The sequence below is a fragment of the Falco cherrug genome, chromosome 3 (genome assembly GCF_023634085.1).
Source record: "Falco cherrug isolate bFalChe1 chromosome 3, bFalChe1.pri, whole genome shotgun sequence".
Taxonomy (NCBI): Eukaryota; Metazoa; Chordata; class Aves; order Falconiformes; family Falconidae; genus Falco; species Falco cherrug.
This window is the reverse complement of record NC_073699.1, coordinates 93,005,551-93,018,925: the sequence shown is the minus strand read 5'-3', so window position 1 is coordinate 93,018,925 and position 13,375 is coordinate 93,005,551. Positions and strand designations below refer to the sequence as shown.

The window sequence follows — 13,375 nt, the reverse complement described above, 5'->3', positions numbered from 1 at the left end:
TATACCTTCAGAGAACTAAACCTCCTGAACTTGTAACAGTCCCTTTGAACAGTGGTGACAGGACATTAAAGTATTGTCATTGCTTTAGGAAACCCACTTTAAAGATGCTGTAGTGGTGGAAATGTTGTGACATAGGGGGTTACAGTCAAGAATAGAATAGAACGGACTATTTCAGTTGGAAGGGACCTACAATGATTATCTAGTCCAACTTCCTGACCAGTTCAGGGCTGACTGAAAGTTAAAGCATGTTGTTAAGGGCATTGTCCAACAGCCTCTTAAACACCTACAGGCTTAGGGTACTGGCCACCTCCCTAGGAAGCCTGTTCTGGGGTTTGGTCACCCTCTCGATAAAGAAATGCTTCCTGATGTCCAGTCTAAACCTCCCCTGGTGCAGTGTTGAACCATTCCATGGGTCGTGTCACTGGATACCAGAGCTCAGCACCTACTTCTCCACTTCCCCTTTTCAGAAGCTGTAGAGAGCAAGGAGGTCGCCCCTCAGCCTCCTTTTCTCCAAAGCAGACAAGCCCAAAGCCCTTAGTAGCTCCTTACAGGACATTCCTTACAGCTGTTTCACTGGCTTTGTTGCCCTTTTCTGGATGCATTCAAGGACCTTAACATCCTTCCCAAATTGTGGGGCCCAGAACAATCTACCCCTTTTTTCTCGCTCTACCCCAAACCCATGTAACTGCTCTCTTCACTTAGGTAGGCATGCCATTGGGATTCTTCTCTCCTAATTTTAGCCATGTAAAAGTTAGGGCATCTAGTGTAAACTCCCTCTAGAGCTGAGTTAGTTAGTACTCCCAGATGCCATTCCTTTCACTTGCTTTTGATGTTAGTGGAAGGACACCCACCACCTGGCTATGGGGAGATAATGCTGTCCTCCCCTGTCAGAATACTTGGACTCCCACAGGCTTTTGAACCATAGCTATTGTCAGGAGTATGTGAAAGACTCAAGTTTTCCAATTTAATTCCATTAAATTTCCAATTTAATTCCAATAAAACCCAGCTATGTAATGTCAAAGGATAAGGAAATAAGAGATATTTTTGTATTTCATTACTGTGCTGAGGCCAGTTACTGTCCACACTGGGTGCTGTAAGCACAGCATTATAAAATACCTGAGGCAGAATAGTTTAGGATGAGTCAGAAGCTAGAAACCAGAAAGACCTCTGGTGGGAATATTTAGAGTGAGCCTAGTGCTTACTGCTGTGATGTGCCAGCAAAATTTAGACAGCAAATGAAGTAGATTGACTACAAGCAGGAGAAAGACTAAAGAACTGCAGCTAACAGAGCGGCTGCAGGGAGAAGGAACTAGGTGAGCCACGAGCAGGTGTGGTGCTGGAAGACTATACTTTGAAATGAAATGAGTTTTCCAGGTCAAAATGGAGATACACTGGCACAGCTATACAGGGACATCTGTGGCGGTATTTCATGTGTCCTAGTGCTTTGTGAACAGACACCTTAGTTCCCCAGGCACGTCTGAATAGTACTTCCTGCACTAGCATCCTGGAAGGAAAAAATAACCAAGTGGTTTGTCAATTGGTGGTAAAAAAGAAAAGTAAAAAGGGTCAAAACAAGAGTATTTGAATCTAAAACCATCTAAGAGCTTTCATTTACATTCTCTTCTAATATCTTGCAGGCATGGAAATAAAAATTTTGAGTCAATTGTAGGAGAAAGATAAGAAAATCCTGCATTTCAAATACATTTAAGAGAGAAGAAATAACTAACATTTTATTGCCTCTGAGTTCTGTCCATTTATGGCCTAACTTGAAAATCATCTGCCTGCCAAGAATGCTTGATTGGATATTACAATAGGACTCTCAAGTTCAAGAACTAAACTACTCTGAAATAATCAGGCTTTTTGCTTCAAGCCAACAATGAACTTAGTGATCAACACAATCTAAAACATTTAGAAGCCAGTGTAAAATACAAGCATGTAGAGCACTTAGGTTGATTGTTTCCTTCAGCGATTGAGCTAGATTAGCATTCTGTTTTCTCCCCGCCCTGCCTACTTTATCAGATGGCACAGCACACAATTTTGTGATCTTTAATATCTGTTGTATAAATTCATGTAGAAATGCTAATATCATATTTGATATAAATGCTAATATCATATTTGATATAAATGCTAATATATTTGAGTGTGTGTGCATTTTCATCATACAAATTAAAAAACGTGGGTTAGGGTGCAAGGTAGTTGTCTATCTTAGAAAATAAATTAATTTGTCTGTAACTGTGCAGGCACTGTTTTAGCTTTCCTTATGCCCTTTCCTAGGATTAAGTTTATTGTACTCATTGTTCTGTCTCTGGAGTAATACATGAAGTTGTAAAGTATGATGTATCCAAAAGGTACCTGTTGTGCCCTCTAGTGCCCCGTGCAAGGGTTTGTCTTCATAGCAGAAGTGAAGCCTTCACCAAGGACATGTGTTTAATCTTTGATGCAAGTTCTGTCCTAGAGGAAATGTTTTAAGAACCTTTGTCACCAGTAATAATAAGAAGCAAGGAAAAATAATGCTAACATATCATTAGTATAAGAGAAATACTATTTGATATTAGTTTTCTGTGACTACAGCAGAGCACATGGCTACTGGGAGAGCAGTTCTAACCAGTGGGTACTGTGATTCTGCACTGAAAATGGGAAAAAAATAAAATTGAGGAGTAATATGCTACAGAAAATATTTTTGCATCGGTCTGTAACCCCCATATGTGCCACAATAACACTGTAGTTATTCCTAAGTTTCTTCTGTCAGGTAATAAAAATGACGGTCACCCTCATAATGATCTCTCTCCTTAGAGCAGAAGAGTCGATGGCTTGTGCAACAGGAAGGAAGGAAGCAGGAGGACTGCGTGACTAACCGCCTCTCACTGTGACCTGGTTTTCTTCTCAGTCTGTCTGGTAGTGAGTAACAGAAATTGAAAATGTTAACCTCTGGGGTTAACAAGTCTGTAGTATCTCTAAATGAAAAGCAAAACATCAACAGGGATACTGTTATTTACAACATTACAGTTGTTGCAACAACTATTACGGTTGTTTAGCTTGTTTTTAAACCTTGTGATGTTAAATATTTAACACTACTGAAGGATATAAATTAAATACATATTTAAGGCTTTCATCTGTTCGAAACTTAACTGTAGCTTCTGCTGGCAGATTTTTGCCAAGAATTAGGAAGACTACTTCATTCAAGTACAAACTCTGGGATACATGAATTTGTTACTTGTAAATTAGTAATCTCTCTGTACTTTTTGATCAAGAAGCCTGGCTTGAGATACTCTTTTGAACACAGGCTGGGATTTCAAATTTGACTATAGACGCAGTCTTTGTATGTATAGCACAGTAGATCTAGGATTTGCCTTTGCGTCTGAGTAATGAGAACCTCTGCCAAGTGTGATTGTCTTTCTTTTCCCCATTCGTGATAGCAAAAGGCAATAGGATGTGTCTGCACTCTCCCTTGAACTTCTTGTGGAATTGTGCATGTAAATATGGAGCAGAATGAATATTAACTGCTACCTAAAGAGTAATAAATAGGTAGTTTGGTTTCAGGAGAAGGCACTTTAGATGAAACAAAATGTTGGGAGACCTGTTTCTATAGTCATTGCACTTCAAATTATTTTCTATCCCAGATGTACGATTTACATTTTCTCTATTATGGAGAAAAGATCATACATCAGGTTGACGTTCTGTTTTCATATTCAAGTTGATGTTTCTTTAGATTTGAAAAGTGAAGCTGGAAAGGAGGCCAGCTGCTGGCTGAAGTCTGTTGTGGTGGGGTATAAAGATAATTCCATAAGGCTGATAAACTCTAGTTTGCCATCAGCAGGTACATAAGGTGCTGCCTCTGGTGAGTCCAGTGGTGTGTGACATAATGTATTTCAGACACAACTAATTTTAGATATTCTTTCCAAAGGGTTTTTTGCAGGTTCCTCTTACATGTTAGAGTACTTGTCTGAAACGTCTGCTGACAAGTCCCTCTATGCATGAGGGAGAGGGAGCACCCACTTGCTCAGCGTGCCATGAACTCACCCTGGCAAGGTTCATTATGGGATGTACCCAAGACAGTAATGTGGTGATTGCTTCCTGGTTGCTGTTGAGCCTTTCATTGGTTTGGAATTAAACTACAATATGGGATCAAGTGCTGTACATGAACACATCATCTCATGATTCGAATGTTAACCATCAAGGTAAAAAAGTCATCAAAGTAAAATTGTTTTAACACACAGTCTGTTACCAAGGCTCAAGATTAACAACCTGGCATTGGAAACAGTGAGCAAGTCAGTGATGATTATTTTCAAACCAAATCCAAGTATTTAGCTGTTGTTCAAAAGAATAATTATGCAGAGGACATAATTCTGGGGAGAGGCTCCTCCGAATTTGTGCCACAAAGACTCTCTAAGGCTTCAAAAGGAGCAAAGCGACGTTTCATTGTCTTTAGCGTCCTGACGCTAAATAATTCAGGCGGTGTGAGCAGTGGGGAGGACGGTGCTTGCCTGGGCGAAGCCCAGAGGAGGGTGCTGGAGAGCCGAGAACGGCACTGCTGCAGGTTTACTGTGAAATGCCTCCAGCTCCCGGAGACACGCTGAGCGGTACGTAGATCCACCCCTCTATCGGTGAAGCTGCAAAACAAATAAGGAATTAGTCAACATCTTTCTTGTGTTTGCCAGATACTTATGTAGGTGGATGCTCATCCTACACGTGCTGTCATTTAGATTTATTTCATGGCTCCTTTTCATCACCGCGTTTTTGCATGGTTCTGCTGGGCAGCTATTTTGTTAGCTCCACCATCCTTTCTTGGCCTATTTTATATGTCAGGCAAAGAATCTAGATATCTTAAACTTCACCTGTACATTTACAGTTTACTCATAGAACAGATATTGTTGCCATAGTATTTGATACAAAGAATAATAATTCATATTTGATGGATAGGCAAACTGATGCTTACGAGACTAAGGGAGACTCAGCAAAAGATATAGCCACCTCCAATCTGCCTATGTGCAAAATTTCAGCCCTTTAAACTGTTCTTCTGGCCAATCTGTTATGCTTGAAATCCACCTGGAGGAAACTTTCTGACTTAGGATTTGCCCAGGAACGTTTTAGGTCATGGCTGTGTAGTGCGAAGCAGTGGGACGGACCCTGGAGCCAGAGCTGGGATCCAAAGTTTTCTCTGCACTAACAGGGCCACCCACCAGGCTACAGCCTCGCTGTGTGAGAGCTGCTGGTTCCTCAGGTCTGTTCTACAGGTTGAAGTCTTCAGCATGGAGGTGCCCTGCCTTCCCCCATCCTCACCTGCTCTTCTGCAATATCATGGAACTTGGTGGCTGAGGTGCCCTGAAGTGTGAAACCTGTGGTAAAATCTTCTTCGGGGAGGCAGGATTTCACATCCAGTCTTAATTATTGGACTATAACATAGAAGAGGGAAAATTAAAAAATGGGCATGTGCATACTCAGGAAAAGATATATGCTGGCTTCTCGGTATGCGAGTAGGGGGCTGTGGGTAGCTGTTCACTCAGGATGTGCCAAAATATTTGGGGAAGCAGATGATTCAAGACGCATTCTTGATATTACTGGCTCTTGCATTACTGTTGCCTAGCTGTAGGTATGCCACCTTTCTGTGGCTCTGTGACTCCTGAGCCTGACACCTCTTCGCCTGGATGTCCACGTTGGCTCTTCTCTGTTAGCTGTTCCAGTGTGGGCTGCAGCCACCAAAGGGGCTGTGCTGAGGAGCAGCCGGGCTTTGGTTAGTGACCTCCTGCAGAACGGCTGCCTGTATCCCAACCTCCCAGCCCCTGCCAGGCCAGGGCCCAAGTGCTGCTGTGGGCTGCTCACACCTGAAGCAGGCCTGGGCTGTGATGCTCACTCTTCTGATGCGCTCGGATAAATACAAGTTTTTATAATACTAAACGTGTAATGTAAGCCTGAGCAGGAGTGGAGTGTTACCACATTGGATAGCTACCTGCACCCCCTCAGGACTGCAGTCACCAGAGGTGTGACAGTGTAACTTAACAGAAGGGTAACCGCTGCCCATACACGCCTCCTCCCCATGCACGGAAAGGAGAAAGGCATTCCCGCGGAAGGAGGTGTTACTGCAGTACATGTGCAGAACCTGGCTTGGTAAGCTGCCCTGCAAGGTGGAATATTACGGTCTTGCAGACCAAGCAATACGAGTTTTTTGGCAAGTGGCAGAGTGGTGGTACCTTAGGGTGATGTAAATTTACATATTCATACAAGTTGTTGTTAATTCAATGATTTGCATGTACTTGGTGTTACTCTTAGAGTTCTGGTTTGAGAAATATTGTTTGTTGCTTTAATGTGAACTAAAATCATCTCAGTGCACCCCATTAGATTGCTTCTACACATGGTCTGCATGACATAGTTGGGAAAGACTAGTGTGTGGTTCAGAGAGATACGACCCATGCACTAAGCGGCATTAATCACATAGCTATATGCATACTTCTTTTTTTTTACATTGCTGTGGGGTATCCCCGTTTGTGCCTGGGCCTCCTACACAAAAGGCTCAAGCACAAACTTACTTCCCTGCAGCACTGTAACTAGTCGTGCAGATCCACCACCGCTGCAACAGTGCTGTCACACTTTAGAATTACTTCCTTACTGTACATCTGCACTGCCTGGCCCCTTCCCCTCCCCCCTTTTTTCTTTGCTACCTGCAGTATTGCAAACCCCAAGAGCAATGTGCAGAGCTGAGAAATCCCCCAAACTCAGTTATCCGTGCAGCTACTCAGCACAGCTCTCACAGCACTCAACATGTACATTGCTTCCCCCATTGGGTTTTTTGACCTTTTCTGCGGCCTATTGTCATTTAGCATCCTGCGTCACACCACCTCACAAGCCCAAATAATTTGTTCTGTGATTAATTGCTGTGGTTCAGGGGCTCAACCTGAAAAGCAGTGTAGCAGCTGCTATACAGCAGTCAAAGCTGACCATAAAACCCCAAGTGGAAAACTGAAAGAGAAATGAGCTCTTTTCCCTCTCTTCTCCCTGCAAACTCAAATGCTCAACCTAAAGGATTCTGGATTCTCCACAAATTTTTGGATCAAAAGACATCATGGTCCTCTTTTTTTTTTTCCTTGTAATTGCTCTGTCCTGTAACAGAATCACTCACTGCTGCAGTTTTATCTTGTGGGAAGACAGCGTAGCAAGATATGTTTAATTTTTTTCCCCTCTCTAACTATTGCTATTGGAGCAGAATTTTACCTGGAAAAGTGTGTATTAACATTTGTGATAGTGAATACAATTATGGAAAATTATTTTGGTTCAGGGGCAGAACAGTCGGGGAGATATGTGCAGGACTGGGAAGCAAGAACACCTCATCTCTGCCACTGACAGTCTGTTCGGCCAGGGGAAAGTTGCATAGACTCCTGTTTTGAGCATTCATTCACTTAATATAAGTTAATTTATCTCAATTTTTGGATGCCTATCTTGAAAAAGATGGGGGGTGTCCCAAAGGGCCACACAGCCTCTGTTCCAGTGGATTCTTTAGAGACCTATTGGCAGTTGTTGAGAGCAAGTTCAGGTTGGGCAACCAGAAACCAAAGGCTACTTTTGAAAAAAGGGCTTTAAAGCATTATTGTTATGAAAATGTTGACTATTATGAATTTTTATTTCAAAAGGTAGGCTAGTGCTCAAGAAAAGTCTTCCAGGAGAGTGAGGGGAGGAAGGCCAGCCAAGCATCCATGGCTGTTTCCCAGTCTCTGCTCACACCTGCCTTCCTTCTGCCCCAGCTGGCTGCAGGAGAGACACCACGTCTGTTGCACCCCTGCTGCTGCTGCTGTCACTGTGGGGAATCACGGTCAACGTGGTGTGAAGGCTGACAGCATCGTGCACCCCTGTTTGAGAAGCACCCAAGAGTGATGAAACTCGGATGCTCCCTGCTGAAGGGTAACTATGCTGTGACTGACTAATCTTGTGTTCTGATGGTAGTTTTCAGGTGATCTTAGGAGGCCTTGCTGCCACAAAATACGGTGGTCTCTTGGCCCAAGTGATTTTTTTAACTGTAGGGAATGCTATACAAAATGAAACATCAATGGAAGGATGAGAGAAATAGGAACAGGAACATGCACTCCATGTTTCCGATCTGTGTAAATGTGTCATAGAATACAGTTTTAAAAAAAAAAAAAGATAATAGAAACCTCTGTGGATAACTAGTCACCTGCTTTATTACCGATTTGACAGGAGTCAAGCAGGAACATTTAGCCTGGGACTAACAGAAACCAGTTTCTTCCTTTTTTTGTTTGCCTACCAAAACCTTTGACTAAGATGCCTCTCCACTGCTCTCCTTCAAACTTCTGCATTTTATGGCAGTACTTTTTACTTTATCTGTAGTAGTACAGGCAGATCTGCATAATATTGAGTACCTAACATGATGGGTACAGATCACACTTAGATTCCTCTGGTCATTGCTCCAATAAAAATCATAGGACAAATATTGAACTGCTTGCTTTAACATCCCAGGTTGTCAGAGGTTACGCTGCAGAGACATTTAGTCAAACCATTCTCTCCAGCCATACGTTTCAAAGTACAGCATTATTTTCAGGCCTGCTGGAAATATGCCAGGTTTTTGCTGAGCCTTACTTGTGCTGGGGCAACACTTCGCTTAAGGTTGTGTGAATATGTTGCCTCCAGTGTTCACTAATTCTAATTGTTTCATCCCTTGTGATGTAGTGACTCATTTCTTTGGGTGCATGCACATGGCAAGTAATGCTTGTAAAGCTCTTCTTACGGTTTCTAATATGGGTTGATACTTGACTTGCAAATGCCAGTGTCCTGTCTTTATGACATTGCTTTTGGAAAGTATTGTTCTTAAAGACAAATTTCAGTTTTGTTTTGATTACCGTATCTAACCTTTTTGCTAGACTTGCTACTATGGAGCAGTATAAAACCTAAAATAATTCTTTCTCTATGTTGAAAGGTCTCTGGAGAAGAACATCTTAATAGTTCTTTGTGTATCTGATAGCACTGATTATTTGCTTCACCACTTCCACAAAACAATTGTATTTTGGAAAACTGCCTGCTTACAATTACATGCTAGGATACATGTCAAAAATTATGAAAATACTATTTATGTTGTTTGAAACAGATGTGGGAATGCATGCTTGTTTGTGTCTCCAAGATCTGTCTATGCAAGCAGCTTGTTGGCAATTTGTGTCCATATCGTCATCATCATTTGGTGTCAGCTACAATTTGTCTTCTTCTGAACCCCACTGAGAGCTGCTCTTGAGGTGGAGAATCTGTGCCATGAGAAGGAAATGGCAGTGGTCTACTCAGATGTCAAAGACACATCACTTTTTCCTTACCCACAGCAGAACTCACAGGTGAGGGCTCTGTAGAAGAATAGCTTACGCTGAAAGTGTATTACACAATACGTCTAACCCCTCCGCACTGGAGGACAGATAGGTGCGTTACGTAAAGGGGAAGATGGCTCAGAGCCAGCACCATCTAGCAGAAATCATGACAGTTGTAGCAGTGCTGCCGTGTGTGAGAGGCGCGACTCGGGGAGGTTTCCTCTGGCTTCCCCTAGAGTTGAAAAGACACATTCAGAGCCAAGGGTTCAGCGGCAGCGTGTGTGCGCTTGGGCTTTAGGCTTGAAAGCCTAACTCTGTCCCCAGGTCCCAAGATCGTACCATATCATGTGCCAAATCTTATTAATAATTTTGGTTCTTAAACAAAGAGTGTAGGTGTGTGGAGAGAAATGATTGTATGCAAGTGTTTTCATGCAACTGTGAAAGAATTAAGAAAGTGAGCCTTTATTTCCCTGTGTATGTAATATTCCGAACCAAATGACCTTCTCTGCATATAGAGATAGTACAGGAGTAACAGGAAAACAGCTGTGGGCATGAAAATCAAGAAAAAGTCTCCAGTAAGACCCAGAATCAAAACCAAATAACCTGAATGAAACTAAGACTGTGAGTCTTAGATGTAATTCTTTACTATTGATAATAAATGAAATCATTGTTTTGTCAACAGAAGGGCTCATGCTGACTTGGGTACAAGTCTTTACATACTCTTAACAACATTTAAGTGCTCAGCTTGAACTCAGTTCAGCGAAGTTACCTAATGTAACACCAGTTTTTACTGTTTGCCTCCATTTATTAAGCCAATGCCCATCGTTCAAGATACCATTTCTGTCATATGTAAAAATCTTCAATTTTACTGGCAGTTTATTCAATGTCAAAAGTCTTCATACAGTTTAAGAGATTCTATATTACTATTAATTAAAATAGCTATGCAACAGTGTACATAATTATTGCAGGCAGTCTGAGCACAGCGGCAATCATACACAGTTCCTCTAAAAAAGAGAAGCCAAAAGATTTTATCCTAGTTTTTAATGAAGTTATATTTCAGTGTTTCCAAAACTCTTCCTTGGAAATGAAGCCATATTCAGAAGAAGTCTCACATCTGTGAAAGATGGAGGGATGAGTTATCTTGTTGGGATTTGAACCTCCACTGCCGCTAAATCTAATATGAACCTAGTGACAGAACTTCAACTGATGTATCTCACCAATAGATGACTCTGTAGGAGTTGATCCCCGGGACATGCTAGTTTAATATTCCTAATAAACAATATTAAGACTCCTGGTAGTAGTGTGCATTACAAAACAAGATGAAGGCATTTCACAACCTCTGTCAGTCACCGTTTTTATGGAGGAACTGTTGCAGAGGAATTGAGCTCAGGTCTGGTGTATAGTGTCTTTTCCATGTAAATACTAGGGGGGGGGAAGCCTATAGCAACAAGCTTTTCAAAGTACTCGCCTTAAAACTGAACCCTGTGAGTCTGAAAATCCTGTGTACTGGATTGATTGCATCAGACTGCAGCCTGATGCTGTAGCTACTCACTTTACAATGCTGGCCTGCAAAAGCCCTCACAGGAAGACCTTGTGAGAAAGGAGAAGTTTAGAAGTCCTGTGCTTCCTTCCTTCCCCTGTTGGGCTGCTGTAGTAGTATCTGAGTCCTGCTGCATACTCTGGGGTTTGTTTGACTTTCTTTATATTTGCCTTGCTGAGGGTTATGCTGAAGGACTCAGAAGAGAAGAGATGTTGAGCTCACTTAAAAAATGCAACAAAAAACATGGAGGCTGCATGAAGCAGACAGATCCTGAGGACTTTGGCAGCAATGTGGAGGCTGCTCCCAATGTAGTAGTAGCATGGTATCTTAGCATGTGTATTGCACAAGCTTTTGGAAAGGAAGTTGTGAGAGAAAGCAAAGGGACTACATACATAATGAAACTACGTTATGAGTAATGAAAGTACTGCCTAGCCCGTGGGCCTCCCTTTCTCCAGGAGCTGTTTGAGCCTTCATTTCCTTGTATCTGTATTCTGCAACTGGACGTTGTTTCATTTCCGTGCCTGTTCAGAAAATTCTTCCCTTGTTGGTGGCTGAGAACATCTCACACATGAGTGGTGCCACCACATTCTCTGTGGTGTCTTACTGACACAGCATGTTAGCCAGGACTAGCCCGGTGCCAGTACTTGCCCAGAGATGTCAAGGCTGGGTAGAAGCAGATAAAGGTGGAAGAACTGGGAGATGAGATACAGTGGAGCTAGGGAGAGACTTCAGATGCTCTTGGGGCAACTGAAGAACGGTGGAAGCAACTGCTGCTGTTGCCCTGGTGATTGCTGCCTCTCTGAGTATACTCATTCATCCCTTCATCAGTAGCCAGCCTTGCTTTCCAGGGCTTTGACAAAGACAAAATTTGGCCATTTGGATATCCTTCCTATGTCTTCTGGACCTTATGCATACCAACTTTTCCTTTAATTCTTCAGAAATTGGGTGAAGCTGTACAGTTCTTATTTTACTTTTCCTATATTCCCTATACCTGGGTGCTCCCTGGGGCCAGCGTGGTCCCAGCAATGGGGTTCTGTGTCAGCTTTCCTGGCAGGCAGCCAATGGACCAGACTTGTATTGTGGTTTTCCATTAAATTTCTAAGAAAATACCAAGAGCCATAACTTTACCTCAGAAATGTGAACTGCTATGTCATGCTCTCTGCACCAAATTTACTACCTTCTTGTTGTCCTGTTGCTTTAGAAGACCTTTACATGAAGACAAAGGTATTTTCTGGTAAAGGAGTGTGTCTCAAGTTTTCCAATGAGTGTATATTCTGGCCACCTTGAAATGTGAGCAGCTCCAGGTTAGAATGGCTGAGTTCTGAGAAGAGAGGGCAAAAGCTAAAGAGCTCGTCTGTTAATAAATTAATTTGTGGTTTGGTGGAATTTTAGAAGTGCGTGGGGACATAAAGCATGGAATGAAGCCTAAAATAAAATTTCAGTAATTTATTTTGAAATAATAATAAAAAAGGTACCAAAAAGTCAGCATGTCCATTAAGGACCAGCCCTATTTTCCACTGAATTTGCTAATTGTCCTTTAAAAAATTAAACTAGTACGATTTCCTCTCTTCTTGGTCTTTCTTCAATTCAACTTACTGGTGTCTGTTACTAGGACAAAGTCTGCTAAAGATGTTTTTGCATGAAGTTATAAAGTACCACTGATACTTTACAATTTCTATAAATCGGACTTCTGTCAATCACTTCTGTGCTTACCATAAGAAACTGTGTCTTGACTTCAATTGAATAGCAGTGTACTGAGCTGCCATTTGTGTTTTTTATTTAATATTTTATATTTGTGTTTATGTATTTTTACAGAGATGCAGTGTGCTAAGAAAACTTTAAATTGAACTTTATGTGATTCATTCAACTTAATGACAACGGTTTGATTTGTAGGGGCTACTCCAGTCTCTTTCAGACACGGCTGGAAAGTCGCTGTGACAGAGAACCTAGAGATTTCCCCATCAAGGGAAGTCCCCACTTGATGGTGAAGCAAATCTAGACCTTTGAAAAGACACCTTTTATTTAGAGACGTGAAAAAATTTCCCCTCTGGCATATTGGCTCTAGGAAAATAATTACATGCTGTCATTATCCCTCCCATTCTCCCTGTGTATGTTACAGATGTTATAGAAGTCACCTTTGCTTACCTTGTTGCTTCAGTGGTGTGCCAGGCATAGCTTATTCAGATCCAACTCACCAGTGAGCTAGTATGTCAGAGTAAAACCAGTATATCCAGTCACATACATTTGCCTTAATTTTCTGTGATCTGCTTTTTCTTTTAGTCACTAAATATATGTACATATGCATGTACTTACAGAAAAGCATGCATTCACATAAGTAATAAAAGTAAAGGACAGAATATAAGGCCTGCACTTAAGCACAGAATCCTCATTTTTTTCCAAAGTAGAATTTGCTGCTAAATATTTACACTAACTCAACAAAGATGAAGTAGCTATTTTCCCCTCAAATTATATAATACATATTTCCTTTGTGAGAGGTCCAAAAACTTGATATATTGACTGCATATAAAACATTAAAACCCCT

At 41.7% G+C, this 13,375-nt stretch overlaps 1 protein-coding gene across 2 annotated transcripts in view; it reads left to right on the top strand.

Annotated features, from left to right (window-relative positions):
• The window catches only part of DUSP22 (dual specificity phosphatase 22), an 89,799-nt gene that overhangs the window by 5,209 nt on the left and 71,215 nt on the right, over window positions 1–13,375 (top strand). Inside the window, exon 2 of one of the 2 annotated variants that reach the window (XM_055705533.1) lies at window positions 2,794–2,902. The gene's annotated coding sequence lies outside the window, so the exon portion shown is untranslated. Of the gene's footprint in view, window positions 1–2,793; window positions 2,903–9,119; window positions 9,324–13,375 lie in introns of those variants that run through there. The other variant, XM_027799250.2, reaches the window with a different exon arrangement.